A 12,214-nucleotide genomic window follows, 5' to 3' on the forward strand; every position below is an offset into this window, starting at 1 on the left:
ACACTGCCACCTCCACCGCCTATCCATGTCCCTAAGTGCCACATTGACAGCTTTCTGCACTCATTGCACCAGTTTTGCAACCAACTAATTACCAGGTGTGTGCTAGAGGATTTTTTTTTTTGTAGTTTCTTTTATGTATCTGAATAACCCTGTCAGTAATTTCAGCTCGCCACCATTCCCAGCTGTGTTCAGCTGTGCCCAGCGCATGGCAGCCACGGGTAGGAACAGCCCCTTGAGCCTCCTGGGCACAGGGACTGCCCCAGGACCATAAAGGCCTTCCTTGGGAGGGTGGGTGGGGGGCAGGTCTGCACTTGGGGGACCCCAGAACCCTCGTGTCACAGTGCCACCACCTGGCACTGCAGCATTCACAATGCCCCAGGGCAGCACAAAGGGGGCATCAATTTTGTATCTCAGCCTTATGATGAGCTTTCAGTTGCATCCCAATTTTCTGGATTAAAAATAAGTTTGTCTCAGCAAATTACTGTGTTTCCTCACTATTTGAGCATGAAGACCTGGACAAGGTCAGTAACTGCACCCCCAGAAAGGCTCACCATGGTTTTTCCCATCCTGCCTGTGTGCTGTGTCTTGCCAAATGCAGGGAATGCTTGACTCCTTACCACTGTGTTGTGCATGTCTTAAAGTGAGGACAGCATTTTCAGAGGAGAATCATAACCAAACAAGTAAATATATTTAGACCAGTTCATTAGTATTTTACTCAAATTGAGATGATGAGCTACTACTCACTGAATTGCAAATGAATGTTTACAACATCACATGTTCCAAGGGGCCAGACCTCAGAGTGAGGGTTTTCTCCTTGCCAGGTACATGTCCCTGCCACAGAGTAATTGACTTTCTGCACTAGCTTCATCCATGTCCACAGCCCTTGGTCCTGACTTTGGTTAGTTTTCTGTAGATGTCATGGCCAGCAGCTGTGTGTGTGTGATTTCTTATCCTCTGAGCAAATAGAAGCCTGGACAAAAAGGAAGCTTAGGGGAAAAGCATCCAGAAGTTTGTTCACTGTGGGAAGTAAAACCAGTGTATTTCCCGGAATGCTGACTCGGGCTAAACAAATGATTTACTCTCACTAGTGCAAAGGAATTACAAAATCTGGCTTGCAAGGGAACCACATGGTTGTCTCCTGGCCTGTAGACAAGAACATGTTCTTGTTATCATCTGAGTTTCATCATCCAGGCACGAACGTGGCTGTGTCCTGCTATGACTAACCACTTTTCAATACAAGCTGTAGGGAAGAGTGGGTGGAAAGGAGTGCTCCCATCTGTGGAAAGAAGAAACTATCTCCTTCCTCTGCATTTTTCATGAGGGGAGGACAGATTTCAGGCAGCTGATATGTCCCTTATCCAGGTTCTTGCTGACCTGCGTGCTGACTTCTTTAAAAGCTGGGACCTCTGGCCACATGAGGCTTTTGTAGCTCCCCCTTAAGCTGTGAGTGCCTTAAGGAGTGGTAAACACCTGAAGAACCTGAATTCAGCCTACTGCAGAGGTTTGAAAGAAATACAACTCATTTTGCAGAATGGACTTTTTTTTTTTTTTTTTTTGAATGTTTGGAGTTAGCATTTCCTCCTATTCCACTTCTTTGTTCATTTGTTCATTCATTTTAATTGGCTTTATTTGAAAATTTTAGCTGTAAATGTACTGTAGCTTGAATTGATGACTTCTGGATTGATGCTGGTGTTTCCACAGATGAAAGCTTGGATGGTGAGAACTAAAGTTCTAAGTTGTCTTCTAAGATCCTGGGGACCACCTTAGCCTTTCAGGCTGGTTGCACAGTCAGGCTGCTACCTGAACTTCCATTCTTAAGATTTAGTAAGGCAGCTGCAAAGGCTAGCGACTTGCCCTAAAAACAAGCAGGAAAGTCAAGAGCAAAAGCTGTTCTGGGGTGGGGGCAAAAGAGAGGGAAAGAAATGAAGATTTGCTTCTGATTTTCTTTTTGGGGGCAGACAGCATCTAGTTCATGAAATGTCCGGTGGCCACAGCTGACATTGTTTTGTCTTTGTGACATGAACATTGCTCCTGCCCCTCCTTCCCCATATCTCATCCCAGAATAAGAGCTACATGCTCAGATAACTTACATTGCATGGGGAAGGAAAAACATGCCAATAATTCCTAATGACTAGAAAAGCCAAGTGAAACTTGGTAGGAGTAGTGGCAGGGACATAATACACTGAGTTAGTGATTCAGACCTACCAGGACCTGAAATATTTCAGAAATTTTATTAAAATAGAAAATCTTTTTTCCATGTGTTATATACTGCTAGTGCTGGGAGCAGTGTGGGAAGTGGCAGACACTGAGTGGTAATGAGGGGTTGAAATAAGAATTTCAGAGATGGGACTACAGAAGGAGAGAGGCTATACATACTTTAAAGCAGACAGCACTGCTATTTTTTCTGCTCCAGATCTTGGCTCCTAAAGCTCCACCACCTCTTTCCTTTCCCTTAATTAAACTCTGCAAGTGATATGGGCAGCAGAATTCCGGTGCTTGCTTCATTGCCCATGACATCTCTGCATGCAATTGAAGGTGTAAGAACAGTAGCCTTTGGGAGTTAGCAAAGGCAGTAGACCAGAAACAGCAACTGAAACAAGTAAAGAAATGTGTGTCTGGGTGTGCCATCCACTGCAGGAGGACTAAAGAGAGCAAACCTGTTCTCTGATGGAGTTGCAGAACCTGTGGAAGGCTTGGTGAATGCCCACTCTGCACAGCACTGTAAAGCACCTGCGTTAAAATGCTCATGTTGGAACATGGCCAAGTTTGAGCCATATTTTCAAAATATAGTTTATTATGATGGAAGAGATTTCTCCATTTACCTCAATATCCTAAAATTCTAAAGTAGCCATCTTTTTAAGAGGTCCTGCAGGTCCTGCCAAAGCACTATCCCACTCTGTTGGAAGAAGAGATTTCATACCACTAAGTGCACCGATGAAGGCACATCCTGCACAATCTGAGCCAATCTTTCAGAGTTAAACTGGTAGCTGGAGAAAGATTAGTTGTTTTCTGGGAAATTGCAGAGACTGGTGGGATCCCAAGAACATCACTTTTCCATAGTCCTTTTCTGTACTTTTGCCTTTCCAAGTTTGGAAAGAGGCTGTGGGAGAGGGGATAGTATTGCATTAAGGAGGGGAAGGAGAAGATGGATGCACTAGGGAATGGTGTGGGGGATAAATGGTGTGTTCTTGCTCTTGGGGCTGCAGGCTATCTGTAATTCAGGAAGGGGGTGGGCACTGGAACACTGTGGCTACAGAGTGAACCCAGGGAGGGGGCAGCTCTGTGCCCTCAGCCTTGTAAGATGCTGCAGGCCTGCAGTATGGGTATTCAATGTCAGCAAAAAGATTTTGTGTACAGGAACAATTTACAGCTGCAAGCAGACACCAAGCTTTAAAAGACACCTTTCATACTCTGTGTCAGAATATAAATAAAAGGGATTTTTTTAAATGCTACTGAGATGCAAGCATAGGACAAGTTAAATTCTGAAGTTAATTTTAAGATTATGCCTTATGTGTCTACAATATATCCGTAATTACACCCTGTCAGTCTGAGTTGATCAGTCAAGAGGGTTTTTAGTGATTTTTCCTTTGTGTAGTAATCCCACACTTTCTGCAGCCAACTAAAAGAGCAGGATTGAGTTTGTTTTGAAAAACATCAAGATAGAAAATAGAACACTTCTCTCTTGAAACATGGAAAAATGAAATTTTAACAAAGGAAGAAAGAGGTGGGGGGGAAAAAAGGTGACACTAAGACCAGCATACTGCATAAATAAGATTGTCTTACTATACAAATTCTGGCTTAGGTAATAGAGCATCTTTGAAACCGCCTTCGCACAAAAGTTCACAGCTACTTTGAGATTTTGGGTTAGGATCTGTTTCTGTGGGCATGCCTTTGGGAGATAGAGCAACCCTTTGTGCTTGAAAAGAGAGGTTTCCAGCAGTGTATTGAAATCCCCCTTTCCCAGCTCACCTCCATCCCATCATGACACACCTGTCTATCATTCCTGCTGCTCAGGGGTGAGCAGACACACTGAGCTTTCCCAGCTCTGTGTTTTATGGGACATGAGCCCTCCTGATTTTTAATATAAAATATTTATATCTAGATTTAAATATATATGAGTATTTATTTAAATATACAAATAAATATAGATAGTTAAATACATATTTAAGATTGCAGGTAGCTGGTGACTTTTCCTTGCTGCCTGGGCCCCAAGTATTGCTGTTCTCTTTGTGAAAGTTTGCAACGTTGCACCTGAATTACTTTCCCGTCACTCTCATTTCAGAAGTGGTCTTGATGGAAATCCAACTGCTTGCCTCTTTTCGTTTTCTTCAAGATCCGAGTGTGTAGAATTTGCCTAAAGAACCTCTGGCTCCAAGGCAAATTGTACTGGAAATATGCTTCTCTCTCAAAACATTTGACTGCCTGTAGGATGTGATTCCTGTAGGATGGCTGAAATGTTTTACTCTCTAAGGCATGATCGAGGCCCAGACAGGGAGAGAGGAAAGGCAGAATTCAACACACTGAGCCTAATTTTGAATTGACATAAAAGTTCCATCAATTTGAGTTGCATACACATCACCCAGCAGTGCATCTGGGCTTGTGCATGGACAGTTTTTAAGCATCTTCCTAAACTTATGTGAAATTAAATGAGGCTACCTTATTTGGATTTTTTTCTCTTTTTAACTTTATAATTTAAAATCCAAAATGTGCAGATGAAAACACCTTGTTACCATAATCCTTGTACAGACAAGAGAGTTGATTCCCATTGATTAACAGAGACTATACAAAAAATACTGTTTTTTTTTTTCAAAATAACATTAAGAGATTACACAGTGACAGTAAACAGATTTTTCTATTTAAACGCTCAGCTACTTTTTAGGATCGCAAGTAGCAATTGTAAAATTAACATGTGTGTGTGTATAATTCTCTAATGCTCTGCACACTCTTTAGTCTGACATACCAAGAAAACCTATTTCTCATGAGCAGCTCTTTAACCATGTTGCTGGAGGACAGGTAATACTCGTGTCCATGTATACTTAAGCCTACCTGGTTTCTCCGGTGTTTTCAGTTATCTCAAAAAAAGTGCACCTTGTGGTTCCTAAGTGGAGAGTTGTTTTCTGGAGGTTTTAAAACATAGCCTGACAAATTACATTCTTGATGATTACTAAGATGTAATATTAGGTCTTGATGGATATGTCTTGCACATATACATTAAGTGAAGAAAAATGTGATTTTTGTTGCACTGTTCTGTCCACGCAAAATATAGTGTTTTGTATCTAGGATTGATTTCTCTGCAATTTTAGAATCCTGGAAATTATTTATTGTAATAAAGTGGCTTATGTAGTGTTAAAATATTTTCTTTCTTTAGACATTTGGGTTCATGACTGATCATCAAGATTGACTCTAATCCTACTATGTCATTTAGCCTGGCTTGTGGATTTTTTTGATTTTTCAGACAGCTTTTTTTTTTTTTTTTTTTTTCCCCAAACAGATGTTGAAGGCTGGATCTGGGTGGTTTGTGCTTTTAACAGCTTTTAGAAATACCCCCAAGAATTTGCAAACGTATCACTAACAACCTCCATGTCTCTTTAGATGAGGAGTGTGTACTGGGAAATGGGCAAATCATCTACATTCCATTCAACTGCATATTTTAGAGAAACAGAGACATGCAAAAGAATTGCAAGCCCTGGGATTAGTAACACCTAAGCCAGGCTGTATCCCATGAACTTCTTCTGTCATTAGCAAGGAAAATCATCTCAAACCAGCAATGCTGCCTTTGCTGTACCTTCAGCCCTCTGAGGCTAACGTAGGAATTGTCCTAACTTACCTTTTAACCAGTTTAACTTTAGTAACCACTGCAGTATTGCAAGTGGTTGCTCTAAAAAATCTTAAAATGAAGTAGCTGGTCTCATGTATGGATTACAACCCAGTTCAGCACAGTTTGCATGAAGAGCCTGTCGTGGATGTGCTTCTGTCATGTAATGACCTTTAAAATAGCTGGCAGGCTTTGAGAATATTTTTTTCCTAGTAGCAGAGTTCAGCATGCCAGCCACACTTTTCCATTTGAAACTGAACCTACAGTGGCTGGAAACTTGAACTGGTAAATCCAGTATTTTGATAGATCTGTCAGAGATGGAGAAGACATGCAACTGAAATGAAATAATTTTTCCCTAGCCAAACTAAAGAGTTAAGCTGATCCATTCTATGCTTTCCTGGGACAGACTCTGGTGTGAAATACAATATTTTTCTCTTAGCCAAAGCATTTTCTTGCCAATATAAAATATCAGTATAACTATGCATACTGTTTCATTTAAAATTTGGCTTTCTGCTACAGATAAACAAGACCAACACAGCTTTCTGCATTCCACTGCAAAGGCAATGCAGTCAGAGCACATGAAGGTTCCACTTCATGTCTGATAGGCAGGGTGATAAGATAGAAATCACATTTATCTACTCTAGTTCCCTGCTCTAAAACCAAAACTGGGTAATACAAAGCAGGTTTTTCTAGAAGACCTCCATCATTCCACAGCCTTTCCAAACACGACTGAAGAATATCATCACCTTCACCCTGAAAGAGTTACTGGATTTTTTTACTGTATTACCTGACCATTCCTTGCTGCACGTTGAACTGTTATTTCTTCTGTCCCTCTTTGTTCTTTGCAGTAGGATTGATGGTATTTGGACAATTATCATGGTCACGCTTTTGGCTTATACCCTTTGTCTTCAAACTTTCCTTGCCAATCAAGTTTTCTAGATATCAATTTTGATATTCTCTGCACTCTGCTCAGCTGTGGCACCTGTGCCTTCCCCAGCAGGACTGCACTGTTGGGCAGCCTATGCTCCTCTATGTTCTTAGAGACCTTCCTGAAGAACTGTAATTTCAGTAATTGCTCTTCAGGATACATTGATTCATAGTGTGTAGCCATTTTTTGAAAAAAAAAAAAAAAAGAAAAAGAAAAAAGAAGAACAGAAATAAAAATTCTAAAAGGAAGTAACGTTAAAAGGCTTTAAAAAGGAGAAATTTGGCTGTTTAAATAATATCAGTTGAGAGCATTAATGCTGGACTCTTTGTGACATTAATAAAACTTGGTGCACTGCTAAGTCTTTATAAAATAAGAAGAAATTTGGGAAGGAAGAGGGAAGCTGTGGGCCGAATGTCTCTCCACATCCTGCTTTTCATGTGCATGTATTCCTCTGTGCATCAGGAACTGTCCTGGGAGAATTCAGCACACTGCAATGATGGCAGAGCAGAGGGGCTCTGGAGGAGATGGGACTATCCATCCTCCTTAGACCCTCAAATACAGGACCCTCAAACTCTGTTTCTCCTGCATATGGCTTGCTCATGCACCTGGCAGGAGAGACAGAAACAAGAGGCAGCTGCACGTCTCTGGAGGATATGGGACAGGTGAGGGAAGAGACAGGACACAGCATGTTCAGATGAATCCCAGATAAGGATGGTGGCAGCATTAACAGGTTGAGAGCACAGGTTTCTTTTCCTTGCTAGTTGTACTTATTCATGGCACATGTATGTGACACGGGTAGCAAGGGAAAGAAACCTATGCAAGGAAAAGAACCATCCTCACCAAACCCCAAGCTATTTCAAACTACCACAGCTGTGAATATGGAAGGGACAATAGTGAGAGGCAAGGCACAGGTCCGAACTGCTCTGCTGTCATGGAAAGTTTTGTGGGTATTAATGGCCATAATATCTGGACTGGTTTTTGTTTGTTTGTTTTCCAAAAACCAGTCTCATCAGTAGGTTGATCATCATCACCATCCCTACTGCCTTTGGGTTGCCCTCGGGCATGTAACACTGTCTGCTGAAATCCTAATACTGTAATTGGTGGAGCTGCCTAAAAAGCCTTCTGCTAAGAGATGACATTGGAATCTCACTAAAATAAAAAGAAAAGAAAACAGAACAAAGCAAAACAAATTTTTTTCCATGCACATAGTCAATAGGTAGTAGAAAAAAATTCCTGTAAAATCTTTTTAATAATGGCTTTTATTTTATTTTATTTTATTTTATTTTTATTTTATTTTATTTTTATTTTTATTTTATTTTAGCCATTTTCTGCTGCATAGGTAACTTTGTTTCCCACCAGTCTTGTACCTCTGAGCTCTGTCTTTATCATGTTTCTACCAGGAGCTGGTTCCACAGTAATGTTGCCAGACAAACCTAAAAATTTACAAAAATTTTGCTTTCAAATTAGGAAGAGGGACCTGGCTTCTGGATCTAGAAATGTGACTTCTTATGTGTCTAAAAATAGTTACTTGGAAGAGTAATCTTAGCCAAATTAAAAAATTACATTGTGGCCTTGAAAAGTAGGTGGCTGCACCCCTGTGTTCCAGGGCTGTGTAATTTTGGCTCTGGATGTGGGCTCTCACAGCTGTGGCAAGAGATGAGCACATCAGGGCCAGCACAGGTCTCCTCCTTGGGTATTAAAGCAAGGGCTGCATTAGGGATATAATGAAGCATGGCATTTCCTCAGGTCTTTCCAATACTTACAGTGTTTTTAATTCGTGCTGTTTAATTGCGCTGGGGAGAAGGGGAGGGAAGGCAGGTGCATTGTACTGGAGTATGGAGATTCTGCCCTTTCTGTAGAGTTGTGATGTTCTCTTTCACAAATGGCACGTAAAGAAATGCTGCAAGACCTTTCTGAAATGCCTATAACTGCTCTTTTCCAGGCTTTATCCTTGGATTAGCCCTAGAAGGTTGTACTGCTGCAACAAGACATTACCTTAGCAGTGGGCTCAAATAACTGGTGTAATAAACCTCACCCACAGCCAGCTACCAACCAACTTTCTGCCAGATCTCTGCAGGTGTTGAGCAGATGTGGATCCCACCCAGGCAGATCTCCCTGTCAGTGATTGTTTCCTTTTTATTGGAAACTGTCATTACAGCAGATCTTGTGATAGGAGCCATTTGCAGCCCAGTTAGTATAACTTGATTAATAGCATCAAATAATTGCTATTTTTGCAGTCATTTAAACCAGTGAAATTAAATCAGTTTCCTCTGGAGAGCAGGATGTGCCGAGGAGATAAAACCTTGTGCTTGCTGCTGGGGTCCAGAGCCAGTGGCTTCTCCCTCCATCAGCATCTGTGGCAGGAGGAGCTATCAGGGCTTCCCAGAGTTGTTTTGTGAGGATGTCACAAGATTGTTCCTTCAGCTGGCAGCCTGTGTTTACGTTGACTCAAAGCTCACAAAAGCATTTCCCAAGGCTAGCTCCAGATCTGATGTGTTGTCTTAGAGCTATGAACACTGGTTTGCTTTCAGTGATTTTGCCTTTCATTCTCTATTTGCAGCTGTTACCTTAATAGCAACTTGAAGTGGCTTCTCTCAAACAGTAACATGTTATACAGCCATGCTTGGGCATTATTTAATTTAATTTAATTTCAAGTGTTTGGTGTTAGGTAGAAAATTAGGTGAAAATCCAAAATGGGCACAGTTTAAAAAAATTTAAAAGTGGAATTTTCTCCCACTTAGAAAGAATCCAAGATAGGCAGAAAAGAATAAAATTAAGTTGGAAACTGGTATGAAATAATGAAATACAATGAGTGGCAGCTGTTTTTGTGGGGTTTTTAAGCTTGTGGACACTGTTTTCACACAGATGCCTGATTTTATCTAGTGTGAACTGGTAAGGAAAAATCAGTTTCAAGAAGTGAAGGACTCGAGCACATCAACTGAATGAGCAGCATTATTGAATCACAGATCACTGTTGTACCAGGTTAATTGGCAAGCAAGGAAGTAAATTGAGCAGTAAATTGAACACTGACAAAGCTACTTTCCCTTTTGAGTTTTTCCTTCAGAAAAAGAAATGTACAGGTCACAAATGGCTAGTGTATAATGTCCTACAACAAGTAAATATATATATATATACTATGTGATGGGTCAAATTTCCCTTCAAGACTAAGCATTATAAATCAGAGGAGAATATGATGCAGCATTTGTTTACAAAAGCTTACTGTTTCAACTCACTGTTACTAAAAATGGCTTCATACATCCTCCATGTAGATGCAGAGCAAAATGTATAAAACCTAAAATGTCAGTGGCCACACCCTTGGAAGCCTCTGTTCACATCCACTGTTTATGAAAGCTAGGTCTGAGCTCAAACTCACAATAAGCAGCGAGAGTTTGATAGCACAGGTAGCAACAGGTCCCTGTTGCTGTGGGGTGGTGGTGGGATAGACAACCAGCAGGTGGATTTTCTTTCACCATGTAACTCACCACAGCCCTGGAATCCATCAATGTCCTGCACAGACACATGCAGAAAAACCCATGTACCACATAAAGCCTCCATTGCCTTTATGCATAAACCTTTTTCCCAAATATCCTGTTGGTGCTTTTCTTAGAGGTGACTTTTGCCCCCTCTTTGTATTATTAGCAATTCCCTTTGGGGTAATTTAGCATTCTCTTTTAGTGTTTGTGTTTTGGGGAAGGCAAGCCCCTGCTGGCGTTCAAGGCCATGTTGTATCCCCACTACTGTTGGTTCATTCCTGTACAGAGCCAAAAATATTTAACTGATGAATCATTCAAGAAAACACCATGGAATTGTAAATACAAAAACTAGTGTTGCCTTTGACAGTAGGAAAAAATAGAAATCACATTTCCTCCCATTCAGTAAGGCACTGAGTTTTTTGCTGCTGCTCATGGGGCTTCACCTTTGCCTTCTCTTGTCCTCTTCTTCTCCCTGCTTCAAAATGTCCACAGAGAGATACAGCCAGAAAGGCTCCACTGCTGTGTGCTGTCTCCTGGCTGCTTTCATCCTTGATCAAGCAAAGCTTTAAACAGCATTTTATCCATAAATTTGGAAGTTAAACTGGATGGGAGGGGTGGGAGAATGCTGCAACTGCAGCCAAAGGGCGGCTGAGTAATTTGCCTGAAAACCAGCCCAATATGGTTTCATCCAAAGTTTTCAAAACTCTTTCATAAGAAAAAGAAGTAGAGCCATAGCAACTGCAAAAAGTATGGTGTGTACATAATTACCAATAGGCACAAGTAAATATTTGTGTGGCTTTTCCAGTATATCTGATTTCTTTTCTGAGCAATTACAAGTGACGGATTAGCCATTATCAAGATCTAAAGACATATTTGAAGCAGAAAGAATGAATGATTCATCAGAAATACCCGTATAATAAACAGGATAAGGTGCTGCTTTGGAGGATTTGCATGTCTGTTATTTGGGGAAGGCATTTTGAACATTTATTAAACACAATGGGAAACGGGAGCATGACTGGAAAATACCTGCACAAGGATCTGGGTTGTATGGGAACATTTTAGGGCTGAATAGACATTTGGATAAGATTCCAGTTGAAGCCCCCCAAGGCCCGAGGGAATGTGCAATCCATAACATGTGTTGGAATGTATCTTCCACCAAAGAAACCACATTTGTGCCAGTGTCTTGGGAATGGCCTGCAGGGGACACAGCTGTCACCCCTGGGTCCCTGTTGATGTTCCCTGAATAGAGGCTGAGACATTTCTCAGGCACCAAGGCATTCTCCCAGATCATGGCAAAAAGTAGATTTCAGCAGTGAAAAGATTTAGATCCTGTTACCAGCCCCAAAAGGACTTTTTTCCAGGTCAAAGAGCTTTCAGTTTTATTTATTTCCCTGTGGCACTTACTTCTCCCCCATGTGAAGACCCATATAAGAGTTGGTGGGGAAGCCCTTGCCAGACCCCTAGTAAATATTGCTTGTATTAGACACACTGTTAATTACAGGTGTAATAATTTCTTAACTTTCCATTAAATATTTCCAGCAGCTACTGACCTTGCCAAAAATCTCTCCTTTTACCCTCAGAGATAAAATCAGCACCAGTTTCAAGGCCACTGAGTTAAGATAATTTTAAGAACCAAGATTATAATATTTTATGTACTCCTAATTTGGCCTGGTTCAACAGCTCTCCAAGGCAGAAAGTGTAACTATAGCAAATAGCAGGAACAGAACTAATTACTTATTTTAGAATTAATAACTTGAGGCATAGACTATGAGTCATTTCCTTGCTGAACTGAATTTTTTTACTCATCAAATTTGCTCATGGAGTAATTATCTTGAAGACAGGGAGGTTTTTTTTTTTTTTCCAGAACAAGTTTAAGGAGACATTAATATCTTGTAAGACCAAGTCCCAGATGATTCATTGATAAATCATTACAGGCACTTAGAGAAAGAAATTTGTGTAACACAACCATAGTTAACAAACTGCATCACGACAGAGGAA

This window comes from Vidua chalybeata, chromosome 3 (assembly GCF_026979565.1).
Source record: "Vidua chalybeata isolate OUT-0048 chromosome 3, bVidCha1 merged haplotype, whole genome shotgun sequence".
NCBI classification, from domain to species: Eukaryota; Metazoa; Chordata; class Aves; order Passeriformes; family Viduidae; genus Vidua; species Vidua chalybeata.